At 39.0% G+C, this 16,094-nt stretch overlaps 1 non-coding gene across 1 annotated transcript; it reads right to left on the reverse strand.

Moving 5' to 3' along the window:
• Positions 1 to 14,698: 14,698 nt before the first annotated feature.
• Positions 14,699 to 14,772, reverse strand: TRNAI-AAU (transfer RNA isoleucine (anticodon AAU)). The gene has a single exon. It is a non-coding gene; the product is annotated as a tRNA-Ile (tRNA).
• Positions 14,773 to 16,094: the final 1,322 nt, after the last annotated feature.

Here is a 16,094-nt window from a genome sequence, read left to right on the forward strand (position 1 = left end):
GGCTGGCTCTTTTCAATGACAACTTTCACGATCGGGATTTTGGTGAAGAGATCTTAATTCCAGCCTAGACAGGACTGTGCAAAGATTTGTTTGTAGAGGATAATAGACAATCAGCTCTACAGAAAAATTGGGGTGGCTTTTGAGGAGTTCTTTAATACCAAACAATATTGCTTAAAACAATGGTGGGAAGGGTGTTGGCAATGGTAAAAACATAAGTCACTGATTCTTGCTCTGTTTTATTTTACTTGGCTGCCGTCATAAGCAATAAAAAATTTCTTTTGTGTAACTACTTGGCATTGCCATAGGTGACAACTAGAAAGCTTGTGTCCCCTTCCTGGCTCAGCCCCTGATTTATCACATAAGCAAAACACTTAACTCCAGTGCACCTCTTTTCCTTCCCTTTCCTAAGAGAGTAAAATTTGTCCTTACTTGGACACTTCTGTCATATATTTCCTATTGTGACCTTAACTCCCTTGCAAACATGGGGCTCTAAATAGTTACATAAAACTGGAAACTAGTTTGAGACTGGCGCTGATGAAGGAGCTCTTGAAATAGTTGAGTGAATTTAGTGTCTAACCTGGACTATTAGGATGGAATTTGGTTGTTCCCAACAGATGGAAGCCTGGATCTTTTGAGGATAGGGAAAGCTCTGAAGTCATCTTTTCCATTCACTGCAGAAATGGTATCAGCACACTGTTATGTGGTCCATCTGGTCAACTCCTAGGCACAACTCCTTCCCTGAGGAGAAAGAGAAATACTAAAAAAACAAGCAGTTTGGAATAGATCACTCGCTCATGTGGCTTACAAATACGTAAGAGAAACTGCCTACACAGATTCCGGTTGGATTCGAAGTGCTCCTTGCGGGATGCTGTCACTTGAGAAAAGCTGCTATGCCTGAGCCTTTCCATTATAAAGCATTATCCTTAGAAAAGTTCCCCAGTGCCCTTCCATGCTGCCTGGGAATGATTCTGGGAGGGAGGCAGGGGTATGGTACACAAGGAGATTGCAAGAAGGACACACAAATGAACTCTCCCCTGTACCTTTCTTTCCTATCTGCAAGTGGCCATCAATATAGGGCATTGCATGCATAGAATTAGTGGGGGATCATGACTGGAGTGACCGGAGCAGTGTCAGTGTCAGAGAAGAGTGGGCCCTCAAGCTGCAGCAGGCTTGTCCCAGACGTCTGCTCATTTCATGGAAGGGCTATGAAATTTTGACTATGAATAATGCTACAGAGACTGATGTTGATTTTGCTATTAAAGATGAGATACATAGATACAGAGAACAGACTGAGGGTTCCTAGTGGGGAGCAGGGTTGGGGGACTGCGTGAAAAGTGAAGGGACTGAGAAGTACAAATTGGTAGTTACAGAATAGTCCTGGGATGTAAAGTACAGCGTAGGGAATATAGTCAATAATATTGTAATAACTGTATGGTGCCAGGTGGGTACTTGAAATATGGGGGAGATAACTTTGTGAAGTATATGGTTGTCTGACCACTATGCTGTGCACTTGAAACTAATACAAAATCATATTGAATGTAAATTGCAATTGAAAAAAAAATTTAAATAGACAATGAGATAGTAAAACATAAGAGTTAATTAAAAGTTTTTATACATAATATGTATACACACACGTATGTAATGAAACACATCTGTGATATATTAACTTATAGTGTATATTATATAGTATATTGAATTATATTAAGTCAATTATATATGTCATAATGGTATTTCCTCATCTATGAAACACATTACAAATAAAAGAAAGATTAAAAAATGGACATTGTTCTTATCAAAATCACTGATTATGTTTCTAGACTAAAAAGGTGGTAGTATTAATATGCTTGCTCTGATTTTCTTATACTTTCATAATCTAAAATCTCTTTAAGAAAAGCATTCACAGTGTTAGCCTACATTTCCTCAGTAGGAAAATATGCTCCTTCAAATATTTTTGAGTAAATAATGCTTTAGAGTTAATTAGCTGCTGGCTTTAAGTAAGGGATCTAGTTAAGGTGATGTCTCTCAGGGCCTGTACTAGCATCATGCTCAAAACTCCTTTCTTACTGGCAGGAATCGGAAGTTTGTTTACTGTGAGGATCTGAAGAACTGCTGATGGAACATGTTCAAATCTGTAAAACTTTCTCTGTTTTAATATGTTTTTATTTATTTTTAGAGAGAGAGGAAGGAAGGAGAGAGAGAGAGAAACATCGATGAGAGAGAAACACCCACAGGCTGCCTCCTGCACACCCCCTACTGGGGATCGAACCTGAAACCCAGGCATGTGCCCTGACCGGGAATCAAACCAGTGACTTCTTGATTCATGGGTTGATATTCAACCACTAAGCCACACCAGCCAGGCTATAAAAGTTTCCATAACCTTTTGTTTACCTCTGTTTTGTTTTGTTTTGGTTTCCATATTATATGAGAGGGGAGATAATCATTATTTTTCCCTATTTTGATCAACTGGTCCAGTTGGGTGATTTTCTGGAATCTTGAATGGTTTTCTTTTCCTCCTGACCTTTCTAGAAGTTCAAGGATCCAAACCCAAGCTTTTCTACATGGTGAGATCAATAAGTACTACTAGTGCAATGAGGTGTACAGTCACTACACTACCTATTTAAGCTCCCATTAGTTACAATTTTAGTTGCTAAGCATCATTAAATAAGCATTTTCTGGCCTGAGCATCTAATATCTCAAAGTCATGCAAATGCCGATGGTCAGTACATAAAGGGCTGTTCGTTAGTAGTCCTTTGGAGCTATTGCTCAAAGATATTGCACATGTTGACAAATAATACACAAGTGTCATATGTACTGAGTTAATCAATGTGGAATAGACCAATAGGTTCAAGATAGAGCTCTTGCCCATAAGAAATTAATAATCTTAATAGTCCAAGGAGAAGCAACAATTCTGGAACCAGGAGACGCTGAAGAATTAAGTACATATAATCAAGGTACTTTTAGAAAAATGACCGTGATTCATAGCAATCCAGGCAAAGGACCTTTAAGGACAGGAAATATCCCCAAGTCCATTTGCCCCAGACTACAATCTTGGTAGTCCCTATTTCATTCATAATAAAAATGAGTGTATTATCTTCCTTGTCTCTTAAACTAGTCCCTTAGAAACCAATTTACTAAGCTACCTTTTTCGTTAGCTAACAATCTTATTTCTAATTTTGCAGCATCTTATCTTACAGCTAACTTTTATGTTTATATTTTGACAACTAGGGGCTACCGTGTTTCCCTTCTCAAAAACAGGCTCAATGTCTGTTTTCAAATAACATCATGGAGGCGTGAGCTGGAAGACAATTTAGAGATTCATTATAAGTGACAGACTTTGTGTAATTATTTGCATAAAGTAATATAAAAACATCTTACCATTAACGATCTGAATATTTTAGGTAAAAGTGATATTTTAGGCTTTTATTATGCAAATAAATTTGTCTGAATTCTTTATTTCACTTTGAATGCAGAGAGTGGCTTATTTATTATGCAGTCAGCTGGTAGAAATTTAATTCTTTTTATCTAGTATCTTAAGTCAATAATTTCTGCCTTTTAATAATTTCTTTTGTTCCTTTTCATGAGGTGTTATCTTTTAGGATTGAGACAAGTTTTTGAAAGGTGTTTTATTAAAAGCATAAAATGAAAGAAAATAAGTGAATAGATAGCAAACATCAACCTATGTAGGACAATTATCAAGAAAATAAATATAGCCAAATGTGCAGCTATCCTAGAAATTCCTTCATAAACCACAGCATTGCCTTGCATAAATTTAATAGGAACCGATCAATTTACTCTCATTATTTTTTAATGTCCGTGCACTGCAAAAAGTGTACACATGACTTGAAAGTAAATGTAATTGTGTCTGGAAACCAATGAAGTAGGGTTCATTTAGCATCTAATTCCAAGGAGGCTTATTACCCATGAACCATGAATATATTATAAGTGCAATGACCCTTCCCTGATATATAAATAAGATTATCTGAGGATTGTATGTAGTTGATACAGTAAATTATACTTTAACACATGTTTGCCATCTCTTAAAATTCATGGTCAAGATTTTTATTGGACCTGCATAGGTTAACTTACAAAATTTCATCACTGGGCAAGTTTCAAATTGAGTTGAATTGATAGGAGATTGCAATCTAGTTTGTCAGAACCACCCCCTCCCAATGACAAACAAAAGAATTAGGCATTTGGATTAAAGGTAACTTCTGCTCTGGCCTGTGTGGCTCAGTGGTTAAAGTGTCCCAGTCCGGGGCACATACCTGGGTTGCAGGTTTGATCCATGTGCAGAAGGCAACCAATTGATGTGTCGCTCTCACATCAATGTTTCTCACTCCCCCCCCCACTCCCCTTCCTCCTTCCCTTCCTCCCTTCCACTTTTCTATAAAAAATAAATGGAGAAAATATCCTCAGATGAGGGTAAAAAAAAAAAAAAAAAAAGGTAACTTCAAAAAGGTACCTACCAGACTATTAAAACTTACTCTCAAAAGTGGTTCCATGGAATTGTGATTTTATAACTAGTTGTGAAAATGGAAGAGGAAGTTTCCACAGCTTGAAAAGACAGCTGTTTCCCTTTCCTTCATTTAGAGAGTTAATAAAAAGGCTATATGTAAAGGCATAGTATTAACCAGCTGAAAGTCGAGGAGGCATGGTGCTCGCTGGAAAATTATTTTCAAGATGTCGAGAATAACAAACGCTTCAACTTGAGTGACTACTTACATTTATAAAAATCAAAAGATCTGGAGAGCTCATTTCTTTCCAACTCTTTCTCATCAGGGACAACTCAAATTAAACCAGGAAAAGAATCTCTCCTTTCAAATTAAGGCTGAGAAAGAGATGTCACAAAGCCCTTCAGCACCAACTGAAGCATCTAACACTTATTATTGAAGAGATAAAACTCTTTCTTTTACTTACTCTGGATATGAGAGGAGAGAGGTTTGAAAAGAGGCCTCTCAAATTAGACTTGCTAGAAATTCAACAGTGTCAAGGTAACCAGCTAGATGGAGAAAATTTTTTAAAAAGTTCCAGCAATTATAGTGAAGAGAAAGAAATGTACAGCTGGTGAGGATTTTTCTTTTTACATCCAGGTTCACGGGTTCTGAAAGTGTTTCTTTATGCACAAACCCCCTTTCCTTCTTTCTCTATCAAGTGTCATCTTTCCTGTGAGGCTCTTTCTATGTAGCATGGCTTGAATGACCCATTCCAGACATCACACTGTCCCTCACCATTATGATCCTCAGCTACGTTTTAGGTTTCAATCCTACATTTTTTTCCATGGTGTGAATTTATACACATTATAATATGTTACTTTATAGCTGAAAGTGTGTGTATGTGTATCCAAATGCTAAAATTGTCTTCTGTGTAATTAGACCAAACTAGCAGCAGCTCAGAGAGAGAACCCATAAATGGAGAGAAAAAAAATAGTCTCGGGAATTTCAAAAAAAATCAGTGAAATTAACCACTCTGTTCTGTGGAATTAAAACAAGTAAATTCTCTTGTAGTTTTTTGGAATAAAATCTTCTTACTCTTTAAATGATATTTCATTCAGTAGCAACCAAATAACATTAGAATTTAAAAACGAAATTATTTCTTAATTTCCCATTTTTTTAACTCAGTGAAGGGAAGTAAAATATATTTTGGCTAAAGGTACGAAATGGATTGATTTTTTTTTTTTCTTCTGTATACTTAGGCAAGTCACACATCCATTGGATAGAAAATACCAGTTTCTATTTCCTAATATATGGATTCTTTTAACATACATTTTTCTCCTTTTATTTGAGCTCCTCAAATTTTAATTTGTATGGGCTTCATAGCTCTTTATTCAACTGAGTTAAGTTTGAGTCTTTTTCATTATGAGTAACTAATAAGTCATTGATATCTATAATAACCTCTTTAAAAAAAAAAATTCTTTTTGTTTCTCTAATTGTGTTTTCTGCTACCTTGTCTTCCAAGTTGCTGATTTGGTCCTATGCTTCCTCTACCCTGTAGGTGATTTCTTTCAGTATATTCTTCATTTCTGATTGGTTCTTTTTCATGATTTCAATATCCTTTTTCATGCTTTTGAATTTTTTGCTAAGTTCCTTGAGCATCCTTGTAACCACTGTTTTGAACTCTGTATCCGGCAGCTTGCTTGCCTCCATTTCATTTAGTTCTTTTGGGGGCATTTTTCCTTTTCTTACATTTGGGGCATGTTTCTTTGTCTTCCCATTGTGGCTGCCTCTCTGTTTTTGTTTCTGTGTATTAGGTGGCTCTGCTATGCCTTGGTATGATGGCCCTGTGTCGTAGGTGTCTTGTGAGGTTCAGAAGTGCTTTTTCCTAATCACCTGAGCTAGGTGCTCCAGGAATGTCCCCTGTGTGGGTTATGGGAACAAGTCTGATGTAGTTGAGTCTTGATTGCCATTGGCCCACTGAGGGTGGGATCGCCCTCCTACTGGCTATGAGGATTGACCCCCCCCACACACACCCCAACAATGCACTGTGTGAGCTGCTGTTCATGTGCTGGCTCCACAAAGCTGAATTCGCCCCAACAGGGTTTGGTGTCTGTTGAGATCTCCCTTTGTGTTTAATGCTTATGGGGCTTATTGGGTTGTGCTCTGAGGTGGTCTGAACCCCTGGCTGTATTAGTTCTGGGGTCCCTTGGGAAGGATCCAGTGCCTGTCCATGTTACTGATGGGCCCTGGGCTACCTTTTTGGAGCTACAAAGCGATCTGCAATTTGTGGCTGTTTCTGCTGGTCCTGGATATGTGTGGGAGGAACCTGGTTTCCACCAGCACTGAGCCTGGGGGCAAATCAACACAAGGTCCAAAGTTCCCCAAGATCTGCTTTCACTTGTTAGCTGTCTGTTAGACTCAGTCACTGAAAGAGCCTCTGGCAGTATGTGAGCTGTTTCAGGGACGCTCTCAGTAAGTCATTAGCTAGGGGTGAATAGTGTTCACCAGACTGATATAGATTCAAACTTGGCACCAGTGCTGTGTTTAAGGCTACTCAGCAACAGTCTCAGGGTACACCAAGGTTAGCTGCCACCTGCCTGTGACCGTGGGCCTTTGTAGTGGGGCTAGGTCTCAGGGATTCAACAGGGTGAGGCTAGTAGTGTTCATCAGGCCCACACCAACCAGGTCTTGGTCATGTGAAGGGAAGTGTCTGCACAGAAATGGGTGTCGCTGGTCTGGAGTGTGCAGAAAAAAATAAAAGCATACCTTTCCCCCTTGAGCCTCACAACTCAATTTTTCCCTTAGTCTGCCCAGGCCTCCTGGAGATTCTTGTGCACTGGGGATCCTAGCTGGCACTACTGTCACAGGCTCAGCCAGGCAGGGCCATGAGGAACCACGGGCTGGAGCTAATGGTTTTCCTGATGGAACTAGTGGGTCTCCTGTAGGAGGCTGGGACAGGCAGCCGGCTTCACTGCGACGTGTGTGTGTGTGTGTGCGTGTGTGTGTGTGTGTTGCTTCCAGTAGGCAGGCGTCTCTCTTGCTACTCTATGAAAGACAGGGTGCTCCGGGCCATTGCAGGACCTGGACTCTGCCCCAGCATCACACAGCTCTGTCTCTGATTCTCCTTGGGTCCTCAAGATCCCTTCAAGGGAGTGCATACCACAGGCTCAGGCAGCAGACTCCCCGCAGGTGTAAACTCAGGAGAGGTGCCAGGGCCCTGGGCGAGTGGAGCCTGTGCTGTCTCTGCAGGCTGGTGAAAATGGGAGGGGAATGTTTGCCCCAGGAAAGATGAGGCTTGTGGGTGGTGCAGGCCTGCACAGGGAGGCCCCCGAGCCACACAGCCCTGTCTGTGCTCACAAGACTCTAATCCCCCTGACCTGCACTTTCTTCCTGGATCCCAGCACGAGTGGTTGCGAAGGAGATACCAGACTTCTGTTCATCTTGTCTTCCCTTGGTTATGGTCGATTTCCCCACAATTCAGTTGTAACTCCAGTTCAGGGCTGGGAGGAGGTGAGCGCAGCTTCCACCTACTCCGTTGCCACCTCTCCACTCTAGACTGCTTCATCTTAATGCCGTGTCTAAGTCTGTCATTTTAGCTTGCTTGTGTTCTACTCTGTTAGCATAGTTTACCTTGGCATTTCAAATGTGTATGCTTAAGCTCTTGAGAACAGCCTGGAAAATGGTAAAATAAAGATTTGTGGCTTTAATTCATTAGAAGGTACATAGCAACAGTTGCAAACTAAATTTGAATAGGTTAATCCAATAACTGAGAACACCTAAGCACACATCAGTCTTTCCTTTTCTGCAGTTTTAGAGAGGCCATGGTGGCCTTCCTCACGTGTAAGCAAAATTCCTCTACATTTGCTCTTGAATTGATTGCTTCAGTTCCCACTGGCTCTTAGTTATGCTTGTTACTCTGTATCATCAATGTATTTTTCTCTATAGACTGCTCCTACCCCTAACCTTGTGAACATACTCCATTCCTCCCATTCAAAAACAAAACAAGTAAAAAAGTGTGTCCCTTCATGGGGAGGGTTGGGGTGCAAGAAGAATTCTTTGGTTACATATTCTGACTAGAGAATATATATTTTATACATCATATATATATATATATACATATTATTATTATTGCTTTTCTCTATTTCTATTTACCCATTATGCCAGTGATTTTCAATCCAGTATGCCTTGGCACACCGGTGTGCTACAAGAATTTTTTGAACGTGTAATACCTGACTATTCAGTCAGGGGCACTGACCTCTTTTCCTATAGATTGTCAAATTAAAAAATGAAAACAGCCAACACAACAATAGCCATCCAGTGTGAATGGATCAAAATTAGACCTATTTTTGTCATATAGGCAATAAATATATTTTTTGACATGCTGCATAATTTTAGTAATTAGTTTGTGTGCCATGAGATGAAAAAGGTTGAAAATCACTGCATTACACTGCATTGAAAGTATCCCCTCCCTCACTCCGTGCCAAAGATCCCCAGTGACCTTTAATCAGTGTGGGAAAAGCTTCCAGTTTTTACTTGACAGGAGATAGCCATTCCCGTCACAACTTTGCCCACTCTGTCCTTGAAACTCTCATTTCCCTGTAGCATCTATAATTCCCTCCCTCCTCACGTCCCTCCTCAGCTTTGAGACAGTTTTTCTTGGTGTCCTTTAACCTCCTCGTGTCTAAGACTCTTGTCTGTAACCATTTCCAGTTTTAGTTCTAACTCAACACTCCTTTGATCTCAGTCACACTCTTCATTTTAGCCTCCTTACATTAATTGATGGCTATTTTAGACTTGACTTTATTCCATGAGATTCATATTAAGAAATCCAGTGTCTTCCTGGGCATCTCTAATCTAAATATGGAGTCATCTTCCTCAAGCCTGCATCTTTTGTCTAGTTAGTTATTTAAAGAACATTGTCCTTAGTTGAAAGGACTGCCGTGCATGCAGTCCTCCACGCCGGGAAGCCCCTCTCGGTGCTGTGGAGCCGTTCAGTACAATTATGCTGATGCTTTTGTCCTCTGAATTTACACTGCTTGTGCCCTCTCTTCATCCCTACTACCTCCACCTGACTTAGTCGCCCATCACCTCGTCCTGTTTACAGTATCCTCTACACTAGCATCTGAAGGGTGGCAGAATATACAGCTCCAAAATAATGCCTTCTTTTCAAAAAATATATATTTTTATTAATTTCAGAGAGAGGAAGGGAGAGGGAGAGAGAGAGAGATAGAAACATCAATGATGAGAGAGTCATTGATTGGCCGCCTCCTGCACACCCCTGACTGGAGATTGAGCCCCAGCCCGGGCATGTGCCCTGACCGGGAATCGAACCCCGAGAGCCTGGATCCTAGGTCGATGCTCAACTGCTGAGCCACTCCTGACCGGGCGATGCCCCTTCGATATAAGAATCATTTTGAGCTGAAGGCAATTGAGAAGAAGTAGCTACAAGAAAAGCTCTTTGCCCTCCATTTGCCTGAAAACAGGACATAAATTTGTCTTACCTCCACTCTCTACCAGAAGGACAGGATTTAATTATGAAACAGCTCTAGACCTTTATTAGCACAGAGATGACACTGAGAAAGTATACACAATCTTTCTAACGAGCTCTTATCTACCATTAGTTTCCTCATATATTTACCATTCCACAGTTTACACCCCTAGAAGTTCAGAGTTCTTTCAACTGTCTTATCAATTCACACATTTTTTGTTCTTTGCTAAGATGTTCTATAAGCCCACGTTCTAACTACCGCTTTGAGTCACTGAATACTATGTGTTTGAGCAATGCATGTGCTGATATACCTCTACTTGGTTTTTTTTGTTAATTGGTCTTTTATCAGCCTAATTTGCAAGGCTTCCATCAGTGAAAACCTAAGATGGGTAGAAGAAAAAAATTCTTCTCCCCGACACATCTTTGCCTTTAATCTTGCTCCTCTAAAATTTATCTTTGTCTTTGATGTGATCTATCTAAAATTCATATCTTTTTATACTGTGATTTCCCTTAATCTGCAGATTAAGGTTCCAGTTCCTCAACATAAGGTCCTTGGCCCTTCACTACCAGGCCAGGCTCATGTCTTCATTTCTATTGTGTCTGAAATTTATACTCCTCAACTCTAAATTCCAGAAACGCTGACGAAGTTTTCTGTAAACAGTATGCTCTTTCAAAACTGTGTTTTGTGCCAGCTATTGTTTCTCTGGAATACTCTTTCCTCATTTTATTTTTTAAACCTTGATAAAATCAACTCATTCTTTAGTACTCAGTTTAGAAGTCATTTCAGGAGATAGTTCCCTGATTTAAGTTCTTACCACACATATCCCAAACTGGGTCAAATCCTATTCTATGCTTACATAGCACAGAGTGGAAACTACCATTAGAATGATCTGTTATCTACTGATTTCTCACAAGACTATTGAGAATATGAACATTATCTTTTTTCTGTGTGCATTCCCATTGGTTATTCCAATATAAATAATTGTTGAAGTTATGCAAATTCTCTCCAGATAAAGCGTATTTGACTTGTGTTAAGGCAGCTGTCCCAGAGTATAAATTGTGCCAGTGTCTTAAAAAAATATGGCATACATAAAGCACTGTAGATATTTTTCTCAAGTTTTATTTTTTTTCTTATTCTTTTTTCTTCTTCTCACTATTATTATTATTATTTTTTTTCTATTTAGCAAGAACAAAGTACTGATTGGGCAATTCTTAGATTGTTTATGGCACTTTAGGATAGATGGAATAAATTAGCCCATTTCAGAAGACCATGAAAATTTCTCCAATAAAAAAAGTACTTCAATAACCAAAAAAGTGCTAATTTCCCAGCTGCACTCGTGGGACCAGAATGAATGCCAGTGACTGAATGAAGTGTCTGTCCAAGTGGCTGCTCTGAAACACCAGTGTGGAACTTAAAAGAGGGGTTTGTTAGATAAGACAGATTTCTGTTCTATAAATGCAATAAGGCACAAATGCAAGGGTTAAAAATAAACTTCTAAAAGTTTATAGCTAACAGAAATGGCCTGATATTAAAATGCTATGGGAAAGCAACTTGAGAGAAAGCAAAAAAAAAGGAAAAGAGGAATCGTAAGAATATGGTGTGGAATAACAGATCTGCAAACAGGAATACTTTAGAAATTCTCTGGAGCCTATTAAGCTTGTTTAAATATATAGTAATCCTGCCCGGCCGGGCATGGCTCAGTTGTTGAGTGCCAACCTAGGATCCAGGCGATCGGGGTTCGATTCCCGGTGAGGGCACATGCCCGGGTTGCGGGCTCGATCAATGACCCTCTCATCATTGATGTTTCTATCTCTCTCTCCTCCATCCTTTCCTCTCTCTGAAATCAATAAAGATATATTTAAAAATAAATAAATAAATAAATATATAGTAATTCTATCTGTCCTTAAAGTTCAATTGTTGTCATTAGAAATAGTGTAAATGGATGCCACTAGAAGATTATTTCCTCATTTAAATTAAGTAAAGATAATGTTTTCTATGAATCAAAGTAAGAAGATACCATGATTTATTTATTTGTTTAAATATATCTTTATTGTTTTCAGAGAGAGGAAGGGAGAGGGAGAGAGAGGGAAAGAAACATCAATGATGAGAGAGTCATTGATCGGCCCCCTCCTGCACGCCCCTTTCTGGGGATCGAGCCCGCAACCCGGGCATGTGTCCTCCTCCACCCAGGCTCTGCCTCTCCACCTTACACTCCGTCTCCCCCTTTCTTGGGGCGTCCCCCACCACTTGACTGTGTTTATTCTTTCTTTTTCTTTTCTCTCTTTTATCTTCAAAGTAATAATTTTTTTAAAAAAAGACTCAAAAATGAAGAAAGAAATAACTGTCTTAATACTCTCTTCCTGCTTCTTTCCCCGAAGCATGACGTCTGTAAGTGAGGCAGCCCAGAGGGTCACTTTTTTTACCTTTAAAGACACATGATTTGTCGTGCGTATTTTGTGTGTGTATGTGTTTTTAAATTCTTACTCTCTTTCTTCAAATTCAAATATTTTATATATATTGCCAATACTGTATGATGAAATTTGTAAATTATTTTTCTTTATGGTATGAGGTTAAGGTGGCCTTGCCTGGAGAATAATTAGGACATTGAACAAGTTATGCTTGACATGCTTGTACCTCCTCTCAGCACCCTTTCTTTTGCTGGCTCACTCTCACCCAAGATCCTCATAAAGCTCATGAAACCCAAATGCAGCTTTACTCAGACCCACTTTTCCTGGAGACTTGACTTTGCCAAGGCAATTCTTGTTTTCTATGAGCCCCTCTGCCCCCACCAAAAAACCCAACCTGCCCTGAATCTCATTTGCATTCATTTTACAAGACACTGAGGTTAGAAATTTTGTTAGACTTTTCAGGACATGGTATTTGCCCTGTGGTAGTGTATTTATGCTTTAACCACAACAATCAGGTCAGTCCTCAGTCAGTCTTGGATGAATTCAACAATTAACTTCCTTCATTCTTTTTCTTGAGCTGTTAAGCCTTGCTGGGGAAAAGTGGTATAGTTCTGCAAGTTCATATTACTGTAAATTCATAGACCTTAAATTGAGCATGGTCCTTACTGCCACACAGCAGATCTTTGCTTCTTTCTAGTCAATTCCTTTACAGATAATGGGTTGTTTCCTGATTCTACAGTTCACTAAGCTGTATGACCTTGAGCAAGTCATTTAACCTCTCTGAATTTCAGTTACTTTAATCTTTAAAATGCTAATAGAACCTACATCAAAAGATCATTTTAAGGGTTATGAAGCCATATATGTAGAGCAGTTTGTCCCCTGCCTGTCACACAGATCTCAATTAATGCTAGGCCTTGTTTTAATGACAAATACTTTGCTCCTCTCTTTATGTTCTCTCATATCACAATATCTAAAAATTTGAGAAAAAAGAATCTTAACTAATAGAATTTCAGGCTGTTTCAGGGGATGGGGGTGATGAGAGGGAGGGAGGCATAAAAACTTTGGGTAGAGAAGCCTTTTCTGATCTAATTTTGCACCTACACTTTGGAATACATGTTTAGGCGACATGAGGTCTGTGAAGTTAATAATATCAGATAAACATGAGCTATGAAGTTGGTCATAAATCTTCACTAACCAGCCTCTGGAAACCTGTTGCATTCCAGCCTTATTTGCATTCAACCTTCTTAAGTCTCTGTTACCCTCTAAAGTATTGATCTTTCATTGGTTTATGTGTTGGTCTGTCTCTTGGCACTCTTCAATTTGGTCTGTCTCTTGGCACTCTTCAATTTATCATTTTCACTTCTCTGTACATAGAGAGCCAGGGAAATGACACCTTCCTAAACCACATAGCCATTCTGTTCTCCATGAAATGAAGCTTTTTTTTTTTTTTTTTTTTGATAAGGCAATGAGTTTCCCAGTCTATTTCTGCAGCATTACAATACTTAATTCTTTTGGGAAAATAAGTTTAATAATAATATTCTAGCAAGGAATAAATATGAGGAAACCTATAAAATTCACAATTTTCTGTTTGTACAGATAAAAAGTAAACTGTGGCAGATTTGTATCCAAAGTATATGTGTTAAGATAGTTTTTGCCTTTTAATAAAAATAAGAAAAGAGTTAAGGGACCCGGTGCTGTGGTATATTTCTTTTATATGTTTGACTGAAGTTTTTTCTGAATTTTCCTCTTTATTTTACAAAGTTCTAAATCACATTTTATTTGCAACCATATTGCCTTGTAGCAAAATATCTCCCTGTTCCTTACTCCTTCATATAAATGTTAATCACTACCCTCTTTTTCAACATTGCCCTTATGTTTCAATTTGCTTTGGTTCCTATTTCTTCTTTGTTAGAAGCATGTGCTGGGCTTCAAATCTTCTACAAATTATAGAAAAATTAGAAAGATTTCTTTCTCTTCCAATGGAGGATAATGCTAAAGTTCCCTTTGAGATCTTTGTCTTGTGTAATAATTTAAAATCTTCAGATCATCTTTACATCTTGTCTAAATTACCCAGCTCAGTAGTATCAAGAGGGTAAGGCAGATGTTGTAATCCTCGCTCTTTGTAAGTAGAGACACTTGGGGCTCTGAGACATTATGAACTGGTTAAAATCACTCACTTGGCCAGTGACAGTGTGAAGACAACAGCTTGGGGCTCCCAGTCTCTGTTCTGTGCTTAGCCCAAGAGCTTAGGCTGGGAGTGGTGATAGAAATACTATTATCATCTGTTTTGAAAATACAATTTGGACAAAGCGTTCATCATGATAATTAAAAATGCATGTAGGATTTCCTCTTACGTAAAAAGACTCTGTGGCCCATACGGGGATCGAACCTGCGACCTTGGCATTATTAGCACCACGCTCTAACCAACTGAGCTAACCGGCGGGCTAGATATCCTCTTACTTGGGGAAGAATAAAATCCATACCTTCTACAGGTTGACAAGTGACAAAGTGTTTATCAGCAGAGTATAAAAACATGCCACAAAATATTACTCACCCATTGACAGCTAATGTCATGGATTTTTCATGTCTATACCAGTGAATTCTGCTGCATCTATATTTAAAAGATTTAGACCAGAAAATGACATTTTCAAGTCAAGACTATTAGCGTAAGGATTGAACTTACCCTCTCAGGTAAGCTTGCGATTCCCAATTCATAGTGAATTTCCTCTACACAACAAGCCCACTCAAACCTATGGACCTTTGTCCTTGATGTGACCCCTACTGACATTCTTTTTCTCTGGATCTTGTGAGCTCTGTTTTGTCATTAAGCACTCAGCACATTGGTCAGGTGTCATCTTCTCGCAGAAGACTTTCTTGAGCCGCCATCTAACATATTCCTCCAGCCTTGGTCATACCCTATTACCCACCACTTGTCTGTGTACAGTATCAACGTCACAAACTAAGTTATTCACGCTTTACTGTCTTAGTTTTCACCCTCTCTCCAGAATGGAATTTTACGATAGAAGAGTGCTTATCTTGTTCAATACTGTGTTTTTATTTTATAATTATATTATAATTTATTTTCTAAATATGTTCCTTGTCTCTTGTTCAACACTATATTCTCAGCATTTAGCAAAGTGCCTGGCTTATACTAGGTGCTCAGTTCATCTATATTATATAAATGAAAAAATCCAGGAGAGGTATTATTTCTACAGATTCCTAAAATTCAGCCTTTGTTTTAGATGGAATTCAAAACAGCCAAGAACATTTTTTGCATCATTTTCATTGTAATGTTCATTTAAATATTAATGAAAATTGGCCTCCCACAGGTTTCATTCATTCCCCCAGCAGAAGTCAGCTTTCTGTTTACACATTGAATACATATAATCTCTCTTCCTTGTGCTTTTTGTGTCTCCTTCCTTTCAGAGTAAACCTTTTCCAGGTCCTTTTGCCCTGTCTCATAGCACAAATTTCAAATCCCCATCACCCTCGCCCTACCTCTCCCGCTTCCTTCTTTGGCCAGATTTCAGCTAGTCCTTATTCCCCTTAAAAGGAGGTGTACTGAGTGTGGGAGGATCTTAGCCTCTTCTCCAGAAGGGTGGAGAAGTGTGGTTAATAGCAAAGGAGTTAGAGCCAATTGGATCCTGGCTCAAATTCTGTTTTTACTTATGGGTTGACTTGGGTAAGCAGGTAAAGCTCTCTAAGCCTCAAGTTTTCTCATCTGTGAAATGAGAATAATAAGAGGGTGAAAAATATAATCAGGT

The sequence above is a fragment of the Miniopterus natalensis genome, chromosome 3, assembly GCF_054644295.1.
Source record: "Miniopterus natalensis isolate mMinNat1 chromosome 3, mMinNat1.hap1, whole genome shotgun sequence".
Taxonomy (NCBI): Eukaryota; Metazoa; Chordata; class Mammalia; order Chiroptera; family Miniopteridae; genus Miniopterus; species Miniopterus natalensis.